Source organism: Nannobrachium achirus, assembly GCF_963921795.1.
Source record: "Nannobrachium achirus genome assembly, contig: SCAFFOLD_221, whole genome shotgun sequence".
Classification (NCBI taxonomy): domain Eukaryota; kingdom Metazoa; phylum Chordata; class Actinopteri; order Myctophiformes; family Myctophidae; genus Nannobrachium; species Nannobrachium achirus.
The window spans coordinates 83,030-106,570 of record NW_027664950.1 but is presented as its reverse complement, the minus strand read 5'-3'; the positions used below and the strand labels follow the sequence as shown (position 1 = coordinate 106,570).

At 41.0% G+C, this 23,541-nt stretch overlaps 1 long non-coding RNA gene across 1 annotated transcript; it reads right to left on the bottom strand.

Moving 5' to 3' along the window:
• Positions 1–12,324: 12,324 nt before the first annotated feature.
• LOC308280699 lies at positions 12,325–16,734 on the bottom strand. The gene is made up of 7 exons (XR_013961775.1): positions 16,544–16,734; positions 15,346–15,838; positions 14,662–14,735; positions 14,449–14,557; positions 13,776–13,851; positions 13,093–13,169; positions 12,325–12,809 (listed from the first exon to the last, which is right to left on the bottom strand). It is a non-coding gene; the product is annotated as an uncharacterized lncRNA (long non-coding RNA).
• Between the last annotated feature and the right edge of the window lie 6,807 nt (positions 16,735–23,541).

Sequence of the window (23,541 nt, the reverse complement as noted above, 5' to 3'; positions counted from 1 at the left end):
TGTGAAGTTGTGTTACTGTGACCCTAGTCTCGCGTGGCCAGACTGTTGACTCCCGCGAATTGCAAATGCTCCCGTCATACAGTCTATCTGGGGCTACGTAAGTAGAATGATGAGTTACCCGGTTAAAGTGGAAGTGAAGCCTCCTCCTCACTTCCGTTTTTTTTTTTTTTTTTACATTGCGCACATTTTTCCTAATATAAATAAAAATCTCCTAAGCGTATTTAGCTTGCCGCTAAGCAGAAATGTCATTTTAAAATATATAGTATATTTCATGAATGGAAATGCCAGCTTCAATTACTCAGGAGCTGTAGTTCCAGACTCTATATAGCATTCGGAGATTATGGAATAGTTGTCTGGCTACGCGAGACTACTGTGACCCTACTATCCTTTATGATCCCAATATAGGAAGTCATTGGTTTATAATTATAGTGAAAGTGTAATTAGCTCAATTTGCTTGTTGTGCATATTATAATTATGTAGGTAAATGGACCATTCCCCCCCTATTACAATGGTTCAATGCTATCTTAGCAACCTTTGCTAATCGCCTAGACTCAGCCACACTCCCATTCATACCATAGGATTAGGATAAACCAGTAAGACTCCCTAATCGGGAGATAAGCGACCGTTGGTCGCTTATCTCCACAAATAGGGCAAAAATTTGTTTTTCCAAAATCTTCCTGATCCATGTTGATGACATGAGTGTAGACATACTGTGTAGTGATTTTCGTGATTTTAGGGCAAAATCTGCCGGCCCCAGCTCTCCCGGACGCTCCTAGCCCGATTTACGGCATTTTATGTGAGCTGCAGTGGAGGGGGTCCTCCACTGGGGGCTTTACCACTTTTGCATCCGTTCTGGAGCACCAGGAGTGGGTGGTCCCCGGGAATTCCCCGTGAGCAGCCCCGTTGGGGTGGTCATTTTTGCACATTTGTTCATTTTTTTACACCTGGGGGTCCCCCAGGGCAAAAGTGTGACGTGTGACGTGTGACTCACGGACGGACATTTTTTTACACCTGGGGGTCCCCCAGGGACCTGGGGGTCCCTGGAGCTCCGGGGGTCCTTGGAGGTTGTAGTTTGGCAGGTAAGGAGTGTGTGTGCACAATTTGGCATGGATGGGGGCAACGGTTGTGGAGATATGAACAGGGCAAAAGTGTAACGTGTGACGTGTGACTCACTCACTCACTCACTCACGGACGGACAGCCGGTGGAGGTTTTGGTAGTAAATGCGACCTACGGTCGCAATAAATATACCAGTAAGACTCCCTAATCGGGAGATAAACGACCGTAGGTCACTTATCTCCACAAATAGGGCAACATTTTTTTTTTCCAAAATCTTCCTGATCCATGTTGATGACATGAGTGTAGACATACTGTGTAGTGATTTTCGTGATTTTAGGGCCAAAACTGTAGGAGCAGTGGCCAAAAATGTGTTTCAAAAATCGGCCTGAAGGTGGCGCTAGAAGAGGGCCATGTGAGAAATGAGGGGTGGGGTCTGCGCGTGTCCTTGGCGGACGAATAGGTACCAGCCCCGGCTCTCCCGGACGCTCCTAGTCCGAGTTACGGCATTTTATGTGAGCTGCAGTGGAGGGGGTCCTCCACTGGGGGCGTCACCACTTTTGCATCCGTTCTGGAGCACCAGGAGAGGGTGGTCCCCAGGAATTTCACCGTGAGCAGCCCCGTTGGGGTGGTCATTTGGTCATTTTTGCACATTTGGTCATTTTTTACACCTGGGGGTCCCCCAGGGACCTGGGGGTCCCTGAAGCTCTGGGGGTCCTTGGAGGTTGTAGTTTGGCAGGTAAGGAGTGTGTGTGCAAAATGTGGCATGGATGGGGGCAACGGTTGTGGAGATATGAGCAGGGCAAAAGTGTGACGTGTGACGTGTGACTCACGGACGGACATTTTTTTACACCTGGGGGTCCCCCAGGGACCTGGGGGTCCCTGGAGCTCCGGGGGTCCTTGGAGGTTGTAGTTTGGCAGGTAAGGAGTGTGTGTGCAAAATTTGGCATGGATGGGGGCAACGGTTGTGGAGATATGAGCAGGGCAAAAGTGTGACGTGTGACGTGTGACGTGTGACGTGTGACTCACTCACTCACTCACTCACTCACTCACGGACGGACGGATGGACAGCCGGTGGAGGTTTTGGTAGTAAATGCGACCTACGGTCGCAATTATACCAGTAAGACTCCCTAATCGGGAGATAAGCGACCGTTGGTCGCTTATCTCCACAAATATCACAACCTCCACCTCTCACGTCATACGGGCAGCCATAGTTACACCTGGAATGTTGAATCTCCATATATGGAGATAACCTACGCATCACACAAAGTCTGACCTCACCAGCCCATACTTGGGCATGGACGACTTATATCTCCATATACGGAGATGGCCATATATGGAGATACGATGACATCACAGAGTCCACAGCTGATGATGTGGCGTGATGTCATACAATACACAAACAAGCCCTATATAAAGGGGCAATTCTCACCAGGGAAGAGAGCATTGCCTGGAATGTTGAATCTCCATTTATGGAGATAACCTACGCATCACACAAAGTCTGACCTCACCAGCCCATACTTGGGCATGGACGACTTATATCTCCATATACGGAGATGGCCATATATGGAGATACGATGACATCACAGAGTCCACAGCTGATGATGTGGCGTGATGTCATACAATAAACAAACAAGCCCTATATACTGATGCGGAGATATGAGCAGGGCAAAGGTGTGACGTGTGACGTGTGACCGACCGACCGACCGACCGACCGACCGACCGGTGGAGGTTTTCATAGTAAACTGCTCCCTGACGGTCGCAATAATAATAAGAACCAACCAGACAAATAACCTTGGGGTTCTGCTGCGTGTTTTGATTAAGGTCTATGAGAATTATTTTGCCAATGATCGTGGAAGTCTTGAAACGTGAGATTATGATGCCTTTATGAACAGGAGGCTACTTTGAAGAGTGTTGCATTTTGGGCCATGTGGGTACAACAGCTGAACAGACCACATGACCACATCAATTTACAATGTAGGCATTTAGCAGACACTCTTAATCCAGAGTGATTTAGAGCAAGCATCATCCTTGGTGTGTTTCCAGCTAAAGCTGTGTTGCATGTCTTTCACCCTCTCTGCACTCAGCTTCTTGTCTTTCTACACATTCCTGTCTAACTAAAGGAAAGACTGCTTAAATAATCATATTTCTGTTGAAACGGGTACTTAAATTCTCTGGTGGGTTCAATGTTAAGGAGAAATAATTTTGGTCTGCAAGTAGTCTCAAGTCTAAAGCTAGTCTGCATTTCCTTATCAATATTGACATTACAATTAAGTGACATTTTGATGGGTACTGTGTTAATATTTGCAGTTCTATGTCTACTATTAGTTCTCAATTGTTTACATGTTTATTATATTATCTTCAACAGATGGAGATCAGGAAGATGTCGAGAAGGGAAGGGAAGATCGGGGTAGCCATTCACTCTTACCCTCAGACTCATTGAGTGCCAGAGGGCAAAATGGCTCCAAGGTTGAAGGTGCCAGGATTTTGTTATTTTTCTTCACCATGTTACAGTCAATTTGGGTCATTCACACAGCCATTCACTTTGTGTAGTCGCTGACGTCACTCGTTTGCGACACCTCTGTCGTTGTTTATCTACTAGCCTAGCTCGGCTGTGTTTAGCCATTAGCTTACTATGCCTAACTCTAACCCTAACCCTAACCTTAACCTCTGTAAAACTATGCCTAACCCTAACCCGCTATCATTCCTGCCTATATATATATATATATATATATATATATATATATATATATATATATATATACATATATATATATATATATAGTCAATATGACATCATGGTAAGGACGTCAAGATCATCTCCATAGGGGCTGTGATCTGGCCTAATTGTGAACGTCACCAGAGTCACCAGAGGACATTATCATAACGTCATCATGACGTCATTTGGCTTTCAGGGCAAAGTACTACACCTACACTACACTACACTGAATAGGTTTCAGTCAGTGAAAACGTACTTAAGGGTGGCCAGATCAAAACAATATAGCACATTATACAACTGGTAGTTCCGACGAAGCAATCTGATTGGTTGAAATAGCTCTCTACCCGTGTGAATAACGAGCACTACCACACAGGTCTAACCAAACAAAGATATCAGCTGTGCTGGTCGCAAAATAGCTGAAGCGCTCCCCTCTCCCCACACTATGCTAGCGGCTAGGTTAGCAGTTTTCATGCGAAGTTAAGGGACATAGCTAAATGTGGCATTAAAAAATTACAAACTCCTACCGAATATCTTAATTAATGAAATGAAGTTGACGTGTTTTTTTTCTTAAGGGCAACAGTTGTATAATCGCAAATTACACTCGAGGGTGTGGGTTAGATTATTGTACCTTCTGCGCTGCCTACGGGCACTCGCCCTTCGGGCTTGTGCCTGCGGCAACACAGGCGGTACAATAATCACATTAACCCACACCCTCTTGTGTAATATTGCTTAAATATTGCACATTTAGTTATTAACTTGCTGCAAACATGTCTTATGTTATTTTTATTTTTTTATTTTTTTAAGATTTGTTTTTGGGCTTTTTATGCCTTTATTGATAGGACAGTAGACTGACAGGAAATGGGGAGAGAGATGGGGAATGACATGTGGCAAAGGTCGTCCGGATCGGGAATCGAACCGGCGACGCCAGCAGGCATCATAGCCTAGTATGTGGTATGCGCCTTGACCACCAGGCCAGCGGGCTCCCCGCCTTAGGTTATTTTAACTTTAATTTGAAAAGGCATCTAAAAAGGTGCCATGGCATTGGTCCGAAGGTTCATTAGTCCGAAGGTTCATTGGACTAATGGGCAGTCCCCTCTGTTGCTTTTAAAACAAGCTTGTAAAAAATTAATATGTGATTCAGGACTTTAACTTGTATTCTTGTTGGAATGGACAGCATTCTCTTTGGGCGACACAACTTAAGCAGCTGTAGTTCTCCTTCACGTCAAGTGGTTGGGGCATTAAAGTAAAAGGCTGTCCTTTAGTGTGAGCCAGTCACTGGAGCGTCTCCTATGTCACAGGATTCCAATCCAGCAGCGATTTAAGATACAATGGTAAAGTCCGATCAATTGCCTTAAAAATAAACAGGTACCAATGTTTGTACGTTTACAGTCATACAAAATCTGTTCCATCACCCAGCTAGATAAATGACAATTTCATCCCTGATTATCTGTTAATAATGCAGACTATTACAATTATACATTTAGTAATTTATGACTAATTATAGTAACTAGAAGCTGGGCCGCCCTTCGGGCGGCCCAGCGTCTAGTCGGCGACCTGGCCAACTCGGGAACGATGTAAATAGGGAATGAATGCCCCGCCCTTTAATGCAAACCCCATTATACCTGTTGTCATAGGTTTTGACCATCTGTTTGCCTGTGTCCATTTATGCCCATATATGGAGATATCTGTTATCTGTCTGTCTGTCAGCGTCCATTTTATGTCCATATATGGAGATCACTGCAGATATAGTTCTGGGTCCATTTTATGCCCATATATGCCCATATATGGAGATATCTGTCTATTTGCGTCCATTTCATGCCCATATATGGAGATCTCTGTATCTGTCTGTCTGTGTCCCTTTATGCCCGTATATGGAGATCTTTGTGATTCTGCGTAAATTTTATGCCCATATATGCCATTTGCGTCCATTTTATGCCCATTTATGGAGATCTCTGTATCCGTCTGTCTGTGTCCCTTTATGCCCGTATATGGAGATCTTTGTGATTCTGCGTCCATTTTATGCCCATATATGCTATATATGGAGATATTCAGAGATTTTTTGTTGACTCATGTGGCGTACGTGATGTCAGAGCCTTTTATGAGTGATGTCACAATGAGTCAGCGCTTGCGCCGATTTCCTCCGGAACAGCCTGATGTCAACAATCAACCCCGCATAAGGAGATTCCGAACGTTTCGCGCCGGTTCGGGAAAACCGCGCATCGGTTTCGGGTCGAGGCCCGGCACTGCACTCCGTGCCGCGGCGGGGAACGCGCGTGCCGAATCTGAAGCCGGTGGGACGAACGGTTCTCGAGATATGCGGATTACAGACAGACAGACAGACAGACAGACACACACGCAGAGACTTCTCACATTTATAGATAGATAATATATATATATATATATATATATATATATATATATTCTGTCATTATTATTATTATTATTATTATTGCCAGAAGTTCGGACCGCTATGTGGGCCTCACAGTTACGTTGTACTACGTAGTTGTGTACATGTAGTGAGTAAGGAAGGTTTTGGTTTGAGCAATGACTATGAATGTGGACAATTGGGTATAAAAGCATATGGACAGTTGTTGATGCAATGTTTTTTTTGCATGGTCCCATGGACAATCAACAGTAAAACCTGACTTTGTGTCCGTGATGTCCACCATATGATTGTAGATTTGACCATAAACGGCCATTCATGTGAAAGTCTGTGCATGTCAGTACCTTGTTCCTTTTATGCCCATATATGAAGTTCCCTGATGGCAACATGTAGGCCTGTGTGTGTCAGTGTGACGTAAATTGAATATGTGCCCATATATGGAGATCTCTGTATCTGTCAGTCCTTGTCTCTTTTATGGGCATATTGATCGGATCGGTGGTTCTACAAAAAAAAGAGAGCAATTGGAAGTAGCTAAGAACATAGGCAAACATCTGAGCTATCCATATGCAAAAGTTGGATTTCTTTTTCTAACCCTAACCCTAACCCTTTTTTTATTTTTTTATTTTATTTTTTTACATTGTGTGTCCTAATGCCCAGTGAATGCCCAGCGATGTTTTTTTTTGTTTTGTTGTTTGCATGGTCCCATTGGACAGACAGCAGTACTGACTTTGTGGCTGTGATGTCCACCATGTGATTGTAGATTTGACCATAAACGGCCATTTATGTGAAAGTCTGTGTATGTCAGTACCTTGGTGCCGGTGTGCGGGTTAGGGTTATAAGACGAGGCAAGGAGGTGCAGCCACTCAACAGGCTGAGTTAGGGGGATATTGCAAACATGTATTTAAGTGTATTCTTTGTGTTAGTCAATATTTCAATTTATTAATTGTATAAAAAATAATTATGTTTATGTGTATGATGTAATTGAGCTTTTGTACCTAAGCCAGAGGCAGCTATACAATTAATTCTATTGTTTTTGACTATCAATCAATGTGATTTTTTGTGCCTGTACCTGTTCTTTTTCTCCTGTAAATAAAAACTTATTGAAACAAAAACTACGGTGAGACATTTAATGGACACTTTATTTGTTTTTACCTCTGTTAACTGTAGCTCTGCATTGTTGATTGTCTGTCTGTCTGTCTGTCTGTCTGTCTGTCTGTCTGTCTGTCTGTCTGTCTATCTATATCTATGTCGAGCTATCTATTGTTAGTGTAACATACATTTGTGTCCCAGCGTAGCAGAGGGGCAGTCATTTCGGGAGGCTCCATTATTCACTGGAGCTATTATGACTGTTACAAAGACCCTCACTCACCTTCACTTCACGTGGCTAGTCGTTACTGTAGGTAGCCATAGTTACGTACTGAAGGTTGAATCTCCATATATGGAGATAACCGACTCATCTCTCAATATATGGAGATAACCGACGAATCTCACTAAGTCTGACCTCACAAGCCCCATATTTGGACCGGACATCCACTCGCTTCCCGGAGTGGATACAAGCAGCTCTCGAGGAAAGACCCCATCGCCTTCCGTACGAGTAGGGATATCTGGCCTTACAACCCAAATATCTCTGCCTTATAAAAGAAGCATTCCTCGACTCAGACCGTACAGCCAGGATCACCGAAGCTTATAGCTTATCATCACATCAAACCATCTCAAGATCTTCAGCTAGTTATCCCAGCAAGACTTCAGGGCCTTCCATACGATCCAAGGCATCTCAGTTAAGTTCTTACCGGACACCACTGCGGCGGGTCCTAAACCCTAGAAACCAGTCCTTTTGGAGTAGCAATTTTATAATGACGTTTTGTTTTGTTTTTTCTCTAAAATGTAATAAAGCCACAATAGCATCTCAAAATATCTAGGCTACATTTTACTTAAACGCCAGAGCTTAACTCTGCATGTAAATAAGACTTTTTTTAATTAATGTGAAGAGAACGGGACATTATTCTGTTCGTCCTCCCGGAATACAGCTAACATGCTAGTTTTCACCACCCTTTGTTAGCCATTTGTAGCCAAATGCGGTAATATCAAGACTCCATTACTTAGCGATGCAAACCACAGTATTTATCTCGTTCATTTAATGCCACGTATGTTCCAAATGAACCATGTTACGTTGTTATAATGATTTAATTTAGTTTTGGAAAAAGGGATCCGTTTCCTGCCTGGAGGTGTCTGTGATTGGCTTCGACTTGTGACGTATGTGTTTGACTACCGCAAACAGTGCGTCCTTTGTCGTTGAGTTAGCTTAGCATTGAATAGAACAGTGTCATCGTAAACTATCTAGTTTTAACGTTCAGAGCGTTTTTTTTGGACAATAAAACATTGACAGGAATGACAGCCAGGGGAAAAAAATCCATCAGAAGGACACATGGAATGCAATCGTTCACTCGCCGTCGGAAAGTTGACTTATTAGACTATTCTGGATGACTGTCTATTAGTGGCTAACGGCTAATGCTAACGCTAGCTAAGTGCTAGCTGCAGGCTAATGTAGGCTTGGTATACACATGGAATAAAACGCGACCCAACTCTATTGTTGCTCTTCTACAAGCTCACAACGCAAGGCGGTTAAGCCTGTAGATTGTGGTTTATTATCAGGTCAGAACCGTCAGATTATCCTTCTGACTGAAGTTACACAAACACTGATGTTACATAAAGCACTTTTTAGCACAGTTAGCTGACCAATTTCGATAGGTCACGAGTTATGGTGTTGCGCACGTATCTAGAAGCGCATTCCCGTAGAGCAACGTGGACTGACGAAAACGGGTGCCCCATAGAACTTTGTGCCACTATAGGAAGAAATACTTTACTTTTCTTATTTACTTAAGTAAAAGTATATGCCCACTGCAATTTAGATATACTCTGTTACATGTAGAAGTCCGGTATTAAATAAATATATTTTTAAAATAGCAGATCTACAAGCTCACAATGTGAGCTATTTTCAAATGGCCAAAATGTGTATAGGACTAGGCTACTTAACAGCTGAACTGGTTAATGTATGTTTTGGACTTTAAAATCAAAATCTACAAAGCAATAACTAAAGTTTTGAAATAAATGTAGGCCTAGTGGAGTAGAAGTTAAAATATTGGAAATTGGATTTACTAAAGTAAAGTACAAATAGCCAAGTTCTCCAAGTTACAATGTATGTAAACGTTTGTGTTATGCCAATAAAGCTTCTTTGAATTGAATTGTGCTCTCTACTTCCCCATGTGGCAGAGTCAGGTCATTGCAGGTTACATTTCATCTAAAAGGTTGAATTTCTCAGATCTAGTATTTCTGCATGGCATAACTCTTTTTATTGCAATTTATTGCATAATTGAACAGAGTCTTGGCAAGAATATTTAACCATTTATTGCATAAATGGAATGCAGTTAATTTTGGCGTTTGAAGGGCTCCGCGTTCGGAGATGCTCCCTGAATTTTGTGCAGGCTTTTCTGAGCATGCTAAGCAAAATCAGGGAACGCATAACAATACCCCCCATAGGGATAGAATAGCAAAATAATAGCAATAACCATGACATGTAACATAGTCAAATCACAGTATTGAGCTTAAAGGTGCAATATGCAGGCAGCAGCCTAAATTGAAATGTTTGCCAACAATGCCTGTTGTCAAACTGAAATTCAAACTGGGCTCCACCCCCCCACTCCAACACCTCACACTCCTCCCCCGCTCAACGTCATACTGCAGCACCCGCCCCCCCCTCCCCCCGGCAAACGCATGTGTTTCTGTTGTCCTATACTGCGCATGCGCGCGTGCACTGCACACGCACGCACACCATATTGACTTCAGTTCATTCAGCGTCTAACTCCGTATATTCACCATCAACCGGAAAAAAAGAAGAAAGAGGAGGACATAACGTTTACTTGGACGTTGCTGGACAAGGGTGAAAAGGTATGTAGCTACTAAACATCGTGGTTTTGACGGCCGTCTAGACGGTCTAGCCCCATATAGAACCTCACTCCGTCATGTTTCATGGCTAGCCAAAGCACAGCAGTGACTAGCATCATGGGCTAGTCTAGCTAGCCCTGGTCCATAGCGTTGGAGTTCGAGAACTCCACTAACGCTAGAGCTAGGGCTAGTCTGTCCTAACATGCAATTCGCCTCGGCTACATAGCCATACATCTATGGTAGTAACATATTGGTGGCCGATTCAAATGGAACCAAATGGACCGGTAATACTACACTCTGAGTTATGGTGGTCTTTGCAAATAAAACATTTGACAACCAGACTACTAATTGGACTCGTGTCGTAGTAAATCATGTGCCCATATACTGCCTAGTGTGGGCTAATTCAAATACTGTCGAGTGAGAAACAACAGGTATAAATGTCCATCACCACTGACATACAAAATGAAATGGACAATAATATTACCAGAAACACAAAACGCCCTGAATGACCATAAGACTTCTATTACTCAGTGTACAAATGGAACATGACCATTTGGTTCTATTTGTTCACTGAGTTATGGAGGTCCTTGCAAATAAAACGTTTGAGAACTACTAATGCCTACCCAGCTGGCACACGACGTCAGTACAACGTTGGGACAACGTTGTACTCCAACGTTGGATGACCATTGGATTTTGGTTGTAAATGAAAGTTTGTCTGACGTCCTAACCTAACGTTGGTTAGACGTCAGAACCTGATGTTGCTTTGACGTCGTAACCTGATGTTGGTTTGACATCTTAAACTAACGTCGATTCAACGTTAATCTCTGATGATACATAGACGTTGATTAAAGGTTAGACTCCCAACGTTGGATACCAGTTGTATTTTGGTTGTAAATGAAAGTTTGTCTGACGTCCTAACCTAACGTTGGTTAGACGTCAGAACCTGATGTTGCTTTGACGTCGTAACCTGATGTTGGTTTGACATCTTAAACTAACGTCGATTTAACGTTAATCTCTGATGTTACATAGACGTTGATTAAAGGTTAGACTCCCAATGTTGGATACCAGTTGTATTTTGGTTGTAAATGAAAGTTTGTCTGACGTCCTAACCTAACGTTGGTTAGACGTCAGAACCTGATGTTGCTTTGACGTCGTAACCTGATGTTGGTTTGACATCTTAAACTAACGCCGATTTAACGTTAATCTCTGATGTTACATAGATGTTGATTAAAGGTTAGACTCCCATCGTTGGATACCAGTTGTATTTTCGTTGTAAATGAAAGTTTGTCTGACGTCATAACCTAACGTTGGTTTGATGTCATAACCTGATGTTGGTTTGACATCTTAAACTAACGTTGATTTAATGTCAATCACTGATGTTACTTAGACGTTGATTAAAGGTTAGACTTCCAACGTTGGATACCGGTTGTATTTTGGTTGAAAATCAAAGTTTGATTGACGTCATAACATAACATTTGTTTGATGTCAATCTCTAATGTTATGTAGACGTTGATTAAAGGTTAGACTCCCAACGTTGGGTTTTTAAGTTTGATTGACGTCATGACCCAACATTGGTTTGATGTCAATCTCTGATGTCATGTAGACATTGATTAAAGGTTAGACTCCCAATGTATCTTTGTTGAAAAGTAAATCGGATTGACGTCATAAGGCAAACATTGATTTGATGTAAGCATCTGATGTTATCTTGACATTGAATTTTGGTTGGTCTCCTAACGTTGGATAAAAGTTATTTTAGTTGAATAAAATTGGACTGACATAATCCAACGTCAGCTTGATGTTAATCTCAGATGTTATGTAGACGATTACTGGTTCAACTCCAAATTTGGATACAAGTTCTAATTTGGTTAAATGAACATAACCCAACGTTGGCAAGACGTCATCCTCCAATGTTGGTTAGACATGTAAGCAAGAGGTGCATTGCTGTCAAAACCCAACATTAGGTTGACATCAATGACCAAAGTTGGAAATGCAAAACATCAGAGGGCGTGAAAACCAACGCTAACATCACATCAACTTCCAGACATATGACAGTATGACACCAAATTGTGTCAAGTACTGAATAGTGAATAGAGGGTAGCTCACACAGCAGTCACTAGGTCTGATTAAGCTTGATCCAGAAAAGAACATAACAGTTCACCTTTTTTTTACCTTAACACTGGACAAATAAAGAAATACATGAAATAATAGCACAGCCTACCTCAGAGAGAACTTCCAGACAGTTTCCTTTTTACTTGCATATGTCCCACAACAACAACAAAATTATTAATAAAATATATTCCGGTGTGTTCACAACAAAAATATAATAATTAAAAAATATAATCCAGTGAGTTCACAACAACAACAAAAATTATTTAAAAAAATATATTCCGGTGAGTTCACAACTACAAAAAATAATTTAAAAAATGTATTCCGGTGAGTTGCCAGATTAAAATGTAGGTCCAAACAGAACTACCAAGATCCCCCAGAATTCACAGTGTCAGTTCAATCAGTTCTGAGTGCATGCGTTTGTGTCCCCCGCTGCCTCCTCTTGCCTGCATGTCCAGTGAGCTACCAGGTTTTAGGTCCAACCAGAACTAATTCAAGTTATATCAGTCCATAGTGTCCCTCTTGAAATGGACAGTTCCCCTGTGTCTCCCGCCTCTGCTGCTTTAGGTTGTCCTCTGCTTCTGGGTTGAACGTCATGACGGCATCTGTAGAAAAAGAGAATACAAAATATGTAACATGCTGTCATAACCTTACACCACCACATTGTCATGTTTTGCAAATTAAATTATTTACAGGTGTGTCTACAAGGTCACAATGCATACAAAAACTTGAAAACTTCACATCATGTTCACCCTCATAACCTTAAAATAACAAGAGTTCAGTTGGTTAAGCAGGCCCTCACCCAGAAGAATTAAATTGTAAGACACTGAAAACCACAGAACACCCAAACCTTATACTGTGTTATGCTGTGCATTACTTCTTACTTACTTAAAAAGCTTGGTCACAGAGGTGCTTCTTCTCTCCATCCTCTCAACGACTGGACCCAAGCAGACACATCACGCCAGCTAAGAGAGAGAGAAGAAAGAAGGAAATAGGTTAGACCAGGGTTTCCTAAAGTGGGTGCTGTTGCACCCTAGGGTGCCTTGATGCCAGTCCAGGGGTGTCTCAGAATAATCTGATCATCAATATCACTACATCAATATCAGTTCACTAAGTAAAACTGACCTGATTTGTGAGGAGTTATTTTTCCATCTACGGCCAACTCTCTTCTGCAAAAATAGCAGATCTACAAGCTCACAACATGTCACAACGCGCTGTGAGCTTGTAGATCGGCTATTTTTGGTGAACCTTCCTCCCAGAATAGGGATGCTGGGGTTCAAGTGGTTAAACATAAAGTATAAAGTTATTTTCAGTCAGTTCTAATGGAAACTGATATTTCTCCAATGGTGTAAGATTCAAAATATTTACAGTGTACTTCAAGGGTGCTGTGGATTAAAATATTATTTACAGGGGCGAGGTGACCCGAGTCAAAAATGTTTGAAACCCCCTGGGTTAGACACCAAATCAAAGACACTTGCCATTGTATCAAAGGGAAGGACATGTTTTGCCCAATTACATTATTTACAGATTGGTGTGTGCCAATTGTCTGTCCTTGGTCAACATGAAGTTACCTTGTATTGCTCTAAAATACATCAGTCTTCTCCAAAGCCACCTTCCTTTTCCCCCTTCATGTGGTTACCGAAGAGCCTGAAGAAAAACATATTACATTTTTGTGAACAATATAGTAGGGTAAGGTTCTTTTGTAAACATGGCATATAATCTCTTGATCCCTTGTTGATCAGGTGGCACAGGGTGGTCCGCTTTTTTAAACCCTCTACACCAAATCTGCTCAGCAACAGCAGGTCTATAAGCTACATTCATGCAAAATTGTATTTATTTATTTTCACATAATTTTCACATATCATGACATTGTCATAAGAGGGGGTTCCAGTGGTTAAGCTGCGAAAAAATGAAAACATGCAGACAGGCCATCGCCTAGAATAATTAAACAAATAATTATGCAGACACTGAAAACCACATCACACAAGGGTTAATTCATATTGTATGTTGAAACATGCAGAGAGGGAAGCAAGCACATCTCCAAAGATTTACAGGTGCCGAACCAAGGAATATATAATATACACACCATGGAAGGAGGAGGTTCACACACTGTTCCAGAGCTCCAGTAAATAGTTTATTAGGATAGAATAATAACTATTTACCGGAGCTCTGGAACAGTGTGCGAACCTCCTCTTCTTCCATGTTGAAACATGCACTTTATACTGTGACTCATATAAAGCCTACCAAGGTCTTAAAAGCTTGGTCATCACAGAGATGTTGCTCCTCTCTCCATCCTCTATCCTGTCAACCACTGGCACCAGGTCCGAAAGGACTATCAGACACGTCACGCCACCTGAGAGAGAAAGAGAGGTTAGACACCCAATCAAAGCGTTATAATTTTCCATCGCACAACAGTTTGTAGATTGGCTATTTAGTACAAAACAATGATCAGACTACCTGGTTGTTATCTCCCAAGAGTAGAAACCACCATGTCTATCCCAAAGGAAAGGCGGGACAAGCACAGCAGACACCTGAGAGAGAGAGAGAGGGAGAAGTGAAAACAGACTAGTGACTAGTTCATACATGTTTGCTTCCACATAAGACAGGACTGGACACTGCGTCACAAGAACAAGCAGCCACCCAACGTACGGCACCTGAGACACAGAGAGAAAGGAAATAAAATCAGCACAAAAAGAAAGGAAACTTGACTTCGGTCCATTATCTCCCCTTTAATAATACCAATTTGTATTGTTTTATATCATTTTTATCATTGATTCGTCACCTTTACAACAAAGTACAGCTTGTAAGCATCGGGCATTCGAGGCATGAGCTACACAACCTAACGTGTGGGTAGCGCCGATCAAGGTTTTGCCAAAATGGCTTGCAATATTGTTCTGCTGGCATTTACTCTCATTGTGGGCTTCCCTGACACTGAGCTTAAAATTAACAAAGTGTAAAAATGGTCAACATGTGTTGTTTTTTCTTTTCCTTATTACTGTGGGAGAGTGCAATCATTCAATCATTAAAGGGGAGATATAATGGACCGAAGTCACAAAAATAGCTGATCTACAAGCACACACAATGTGAGGCTGTAGAATGGCTTCTCAGTTCAAATAAATCATTATTAATTAAGTAAATTACCTGGTTGGCTTAGCTCCCAGGATCACCTCATACCACCACAGAGACACCTCATGTAACAGAGAGAGAGTGAAAAAGGAAATGAATAGGTTAGATTTTATCATACTCCATCAAACAACAATGTTGCATTAGACACAAAATTATCTACAAGAACACATTGCATAATATGAGCATGTACAGTATATTATTTAGTACTTGACTAGTTCCTGCAGTGATTGGCTGCAGTAGATTGGCATTCAGACGTGTTTGTAACACCTGTGAAGTGCAGCTTTGGCAGTACAGGGTAAGAAGAGAAGGAGAAGTCTCATGCAAAAGTCATGCTGTATTCTATATTGGATCTTGGATATTATACCACAGGATGAAGATACCTTTTATTTTCCTATTGTGGATTACTACTGGATTTCCTGGATTAAAAAGGACTTTGCTAAAGGGTGGTAAGAGGAGACTTAACCTACCATATTGCATAGACTGGTTTTCTTTTCGACGTTGGAATTTTCTGTTGACAGAAGAAAAACAAAAGTTGAAAGACTACAAAATACATTACAAATGAGCCATGTACCACACACACACACACACACACACACACACACACACACACACACACACACACACACACACACACACACACACACACACACTCCTGTTAATCACTTCTAGCTCCCACTCCCACTTTGAGAACCATGGCACAAAATCAGTGTTTGTCAATTATGCATTTGAGCCATGGACCACCATTTAGTGAGATTTAGCCTCTCAGTCTCATACCTAATAATTTAGGAATACAGATCATGTGTAAAAAATAATTTAGCTTGTACATTTGGTTTGATTTTACAGTAATTAAAAGATCTATAGGGGTCCATTTGGTTATCAACTCCCCATCATTTAGCTGGGGACCACCTGGAAGGCTGGAACCAACCTAACATTACTAAACAAACACTATATAAATAGCAATGATTACTGTCACAATAACACTATTTAACTGCTGAATAAATAATGGACCTTGGAAACATTATATAATGGTAACTTTTTTACAGGAATGAGGGTTCCTGTCACATATTAAAAGGGGTCTGCAGCCAAATAGTCATTTTGGATTTTGGGGTCCTTGACATGAAAAGGGCTGAAAACACTGGAGTATGAATTGTAAATAGTGAAGTTGTAAAAAGTACTGGAAGCAAAAGCAATCAATTAAAATAGCTTTACATACCTGTGTCATCTCCCTGCTCCAAAACTCCTTCTCTGTGTGCAAAAAGTCTCCATAATGTAGATTTAATCCCACAAATAGACTGGCAGCAACCTATCTTCCTGTTCAACAATCAACAGTGATTTTATTTAGTTTAGTTTTATCTTAAATCACTTTTAGACAAGCAGCTCTCAATGCTTGCTGTTGGTGACAAATGTAACTGCTGTGGGCTGTTTGGATTCAAAGTGGGGGTGTGCTCTCAGCAGAGCCAGTGGTAGCTGGCCACATCACAGTCACATGACACACAGCCAATCAGGCATTTGCAATTGCATTGTGGGCAGTGTAGTTGATTTTCAAACTGCTTTCCATAAACACACATATATTGTGTTCCTCTCTGTAACTACAAAGATGGCTCCCTTCATCTTTCATATGTTTCCTCCAAACTATAATATCCCAAAAGATAGGCATTAAAATGTGTTTTAATCAGATTTAATTACAGATGATTATTTGCTTGTATAACCAATGTCTGCCCAACATTATTTTACTAACGTCCACATAACGTTGAAGTCTAACATCATCAGACGTTGATATTTGGTTGGTTTTAGGTTGTGTTGGTAACTAACCAATAACCAACGTCTGTTCAACGTATTATCCCAACGTCAGGTTGACGTCAGGATGATGTTTTTATTGTATTATACTCATTTCAAGCAGGATAGTTTTATATTAAGCTTCTGAAGCATTGAGGAATACAGTATGGTAGTGGATCTCAAACATTTCAAAGAAGAAACATTTCCATTAGAGAAGATTTTGATGAGTCAAGCAGTGATTCTCAACTATTTTAATTGCAAGAACCCCAGTTTGACATGCATTAGTCTAAGTACGGACCTCCATTTTATGGCATTTCTATCTGAGACCCCAATTTATTGTAAAATCAATGTTAATGGGTCCATTTTGGTTCCATTTGTACACTCTATGAGTTACCCATAAGGGTCCATTTCATTCCTAACTATCATTTAGCAGGGGACCCCCTGGAACTCCCTCAAGGACCCCACTTCGAGAACAAATGCAGTTAATATCAGGTTGCCATTCCATATATCTTTACTGTTTTTAAACCATTAAGACATAAGGTCGATACCTTCTAAAGCCTGACCTAAGTTTTCAGAAAAAAACGCCTGAGGGATAAAACAGGGGTTCCCGTCCATAATGGGTTGTGTATGTTGGGCTGATTTGTACACTTTGTTCTATGTCACATCTATAATGTTTTACATTGATAAACTTCATAGTTAATAGTATGCGGTATTAAACTGTGGATACCCCAGGCTGGCTTGCGGTGGACATTTTTGTCTGAATGATATTTTTGCCATGGAGTGGACAATAATGTTACCAGTAGCACACAAAGAGCCAGTCTCAAATGTCTACTAGCACAGTGGTTCTCAAAGCAGGTTGAGAGGGACCTCAAAGTTCCTTGAATGCGGTCCAAATCGAACATTACAGGTTATGGGTTATGGGTCCTTAAAAATAATAATAATACAAATAAATTGAGAACCACTGTACTAGTGGAATATAGTGTCATACATATCCTGAAGAAACCCTGGAGACTGGGACAGAAATTTAGTCTCATGATCAAAATTACAACATTGTTATTTAAAAACAAAATCTAAAATCTACCATGGTCAAAGGCAAGTCTCGCCACATGTGTCAATGTACAGACATTGATGATCCCTGTGCCAGGAGATATTATGGGATATGTTGTTTTTATCTTTAAATGGGTATACCCCATTTGATGGTGTCCCATAGATGTTCAACAATGACCTATTACAGCTGAGGTCAAGACCTTTCCATTAACAATTAGCCATTTCTAGCCTATGTAAGCCCTTCTGTGGCTGAATGATATGCCTTTAATCATGGACTCTAGGCAAGATTCAGAGGTCATTGTCACAGCATTCTGCTGTGTACTGTTAGATAAGCATCATGGTGTGCCTATCTGTCTGTCTGTCTGTCTTTCTCTCTTTATCGCCCGAGTTTAGGCCACAATGCATTTTGTAATACCCCCACTGAAGAAATATAGGCCTACTTGTCCTCTAAGTTCCTGTCATTTCAGATTAGATACACTAGCTCTTATTTAGGATTCAAAACATTGAAATTGAAATGGTCTTGGACTTTAAGGACAACCCACATTCATTTATAATCGGCACTGTTGCGGCCTATCTTTAGTTTTTTGTTGAGCCAATGTAATGGTACGCTGGACCAATGAAGTGGCTAGTGTCCTCAGGGGTTGCTTATCAAGGAACTTTGACATTCTTGCTAGATACCTTGTTCACTATGTCCATGCCAATAAACTCCCCCGTTATACTGGTCTTGTTCACATCCAAGATTAACTGAATGCTCATGCTTACCTGTAACTACCAGTACATTCAAGAGAGACACTGATAGTCCAATGAATGCTATGGTCCAAATTAATTTAATTTCATAAACATTCAGATGTCCCTAACTGTAATGACACCTTACTGTCCCTTAAACTGCATACTTTATGTGGTCTTTAACCAGAGATGTTCTGTTTTTATCCCCAGCAAAGCATAATCCTTTGCAATGCATACAGCATTGTAAGTTAAGCAGTCAACCTGACGTTGGGATAATACGTTGAACAGACGTTGGTTATTGGTCAGTTACCAACAAAACCTAAAACCAACCAAATATCAACGTCTGATGATGTTAGACTTCAACGTTGTGTGGACGTTGTCATAATACCGTTGGGCAGAAACTGAGGTTTGGTCGAATATCCGACAACAGCATGTCAGTGATTCAACATCAGCCTGATGTTGGGAAAACACGTTGAACACACGTTGGTTATTTGTTAGTTACCAACACAACCTAAAACCAACCAAATATCTACGTCTAATGATGTTAGACTGCAACGTTGTGTGGACGTTGTCATGATAACGTTGGGCAGACATTGAGGTTTGGTCAAAAATCCGACAAGAGCATGTCATTGTTCGACGTCAATATGACGTTGGGATTATACGTTGAACAGACGTTGGTTATTGGTTAGTTACCAACACAACCTAAAACCAACCAAATATCTATGTCTAATGATGTTAGACTGCAGCGTTGTGTGGACGTTGTCATGATAACGTTGGGCAGACATTGAGGTTTGGTCAAAAATCCGACAAGAGCATGTCAGTGTTCGACGTCAATATGACGTTGGGATTATACGTTGAACAGACGTTGGTTATTGGTTAGTTACCAACACAACCTAAAACCAACCAAATATCTATGTCTAATGATGTTAGACTGCAGCGTTGTGTGGACGTTGTCATGATAACGTTGGGCAGACATTGAGGTTTGGTCAAAAATCCGACAAGAGCATGTCAGAATTCGACATCAACCTGACGTTGGGATTATACGTTGAACAGACGTTGGTTATTGGTTAGTTACCAACACAACCTAAAACCAACCAAATATCAACGTCCGATGATGTTAGACTTCAATGTTATGTGGACGTTAGTAAAATAACGTTGGGCAGACATTGAGGTTTGGTCTAATACCGACAACAGCATCTGAGTATTCAACGTCAACCTGAAGTTGGGATAATACGTCGAACAGACGTTGGTTATTGGTCAGTTACCAACACAACCTAAAACCAACCAAATATCAACGTCTGATGATGTTAGACTGCAACGTTGTGTGGACGTTGTCATGATAATGTTGGGCAGACATTGACGTTTGGTCAAATATCAGACAAGAGCATGTCAGAATTCAACATCAATATGACGTTGGGATAATACGTTGAACAGACATTGGTTATTGGTTAGTTACCAACGCAACCTAAAACCAACCAAATATCAGTGTCTGATGATGTTAGACTGCAACGTTGTGTGGACGTTGTCATAATAACATTGGGCAGACATTGATGTTTGGTCAAAAATCCGACAACAGCATGTCAGTATTCGACGTCAAGATGACGCTGGAATAATAAGTCGAACAGACGTTGGTTATTGGTCAGTTACCAACACAACCTAAAACCAACCAAATATCAACGTCTGATGATGTTAGACTTCAACGTTATGTGGACGTTAGTAAAATAGCGTTGGGCATAGGGGTGGGCGATATGGCGATAATTATCGTCTCGGCGATACAGCTTTGCCACGATAGGCCATTTCAGAATATCGTTTCTCTCGTGATACAAACAGTCATTTAGAAAAGGCTCTGGATATACAGCGAGTGCACGTTCCATGAGTTGCAGCTCTATTGCTTAATTTATACTTCTATAGTACGGTGGTGTAATTCGCCAAAAAGAACAGATCTACAAGCTATAACGTGTCGCGGCTCAACGTGTCAAATAGTTTGAGGATCTGTCCCCTGCTTTCACGGCCCCTCCCCCGGGCAGCACGCAGACAGGCTACAGAGTGTCTACAGCACTGACTGAGTTGTGATTGTGTGCAGGAGCACGGCACAGTGGTCCACGATTTAGTTTCACTTTCACGGGACATAAAGCAGTGATGCAGCTTGGCCTGCATTCTTTGAAGCATATTTTTCATAATGGATGCATTAAACTAACAGGACGCAAACTACTTATCCGTCCTGCTATCGCTATCAGCCATCTCACTGCTTGCAAAGCTGAACTGTGCTGGAGTCTCATCCATAGCTGTGTGTTCTGGCAGTATTGATGAGATGATTTAGATCACCTTGTAAATCCATGCTTCTGTTTTTAATAACTATAAACAAGTAGCTATTTGCTGCTATTTGTAAAGTGCTTATGTTTTCACCATTGATGCATGCGTGTGTCGTCGCGAATCGCGGTGAAATCGTCGCGTCTATTTTGCGTCTATTACATAATTGGCTTAGTTATAAAAACCATGCCATTATTGTTAGTAGAAAAGCGAAAAGCTAGGATGATAATGAGTGAGTAATTCTCTAAAAATAAAGCTTGTATCATAACAAACCTCCTGACTTTGGTTGGTCATAAGGTAATTTGTTTTCCCTCAAGTTTCAATGGTAAGGCATGGGTTGTTGTCAACCTGTGGGTCGAGACCCCCAGAGAGGTCCCGCCAAATTGTTTTGAATATAGCCGATCTACAAGCTCACAACACTCAAAAAACATTTCAAGGGAACCCATAAAACATTTCTGGGACCCATTTGAATGACCTGAACCATCATCACACCAACTAGTAAATATTTTGAGGTAAAAAATGATAATTGTTTAATCAAAAATCTGAATGTTATCATTAAAAAAAAACATAGATTAGGCTATCTATCTTTCTATCTGCAGCATAAAAATGAATAGATTATAGAATATCTGTGTGGGTCTAATAAACCAACCATAAGGTAATTTGTTTTCCCTCAAGTTTCAATGGTAAGGCATGGGTTGTTGTCAACCTGTGGGTCGAGACCCCCAGAGAGGTCCCGCCAAATTGTTTTGAATATAGCCGATCTACAAGCTCACAACACTCAAAAAACATTTTAAGGGAACCCATAAAACATTTCTGGGACCCATTTGAATGACCTGAACCATCATCACACCAACTAGTAAATATTTTGAGGTAAAAAATGATAATTGTTTAATCAAAAATCTGAATGTTATCATTAAAAAAATCATAGATTAGGCTATCTATCTTTCTATCTGCAGCATACAAATGAATAGATTATCTATAGAATATATGTGTGGGTCTAATAATCATAATAAACCTAAAAACTTGCATAAAACAGTATCGTGATAATATCGTGTATCGTGATACTGCATGAAGCATATCGTGATAATGCTTTTATCCAGTATCGCCCACCCCTAGTTGGGCAGACATTGAGGTTTGGTCTAATACCGACAACAGCATCTGAGTATTCAACGTCAACCTGACGTTGGGATAATACGTCGAACAGACGTTGGTTATTGGTCAGTTACCAACACAACCTAAAACCAACCAAATATCAACGTCTGATGATGTTAGACTGCAACGTTGTGTGGACGTTGTCATAATAACATTGGGCAGACATTGACGTTTGGTCAAATATCAGACAAGAGCATGTCAGTATTCGACGTCAAGATGACGCTGGGATAATAAGTCGAACAGACGTTGGTTATTGGTCAGTTACCAACACAACCTAAAACCAACCAAATGTCAACGTCTAATGACGTTAGACTGCAATGTTGTGTAGACGTTATTATAATAACGTTGGACAGACACTGAGGTTCAGTCAAATATCCGACAACAGCATGTCAGTGATTCAACATCAGCCTGATGTTGGGAAAACACGTTGAACACACGTTGGTTATTCGTTAGTTACCAACACAACCTAAAACCAACCAAATATCTATGTCTAATGATGTTAGACTTCAACGTTATGTGGACGTTAGTAAAATAACGTTGGGCAGACATTGAGGTTTGGTCAAAAATCCGACAAGGGCATGTCAGTGTTCGACGTCAACATGATGTTGGGATAATAGGTTGAACAGACGTTGGTTATTGGTTAGTTACCAACGCAACCTAAAACCAACCAAATGTCAACGTCTGATGATGTTAGACTGCAACTTTGTGTGGACGTTAGTAAAATAACGTTGGGCAGACATTGAGGTTTGGTCAAAAATCCGACAACAGCATGTCAGTATTCGACGTCAACCTGACGTTGGGATAATACGTTGAACAGATGTTGGTTATTGGTTAGTTACCAACACAACCTAAAACCAACCAAATATCTACGTCTAATGATGTTAGACTGCAACGTTGTGTGGACGTTGTCATAATAACATTGGGCAGACATTGATGTTTGGTCAAAAATCCGACAACAGCATGTCAGTATTCGACGTCAAGATGACGCTGGAATAATAAGTCGAACAGACGTTGGTTATTGGTCAGTTACCAACACAACCTAAAACCAACCAAATATCAACGTCTGATGATGTTAGACTTCAACGTTATGTGGATGTTAGTAAAATAACGTTGGGCAGACATTGAGGTTTGGTCTAATACCGACAACAGCATCTGAGTATTCAACGTCAACCTGACGTTGGGATAATACGTCGAACAGAC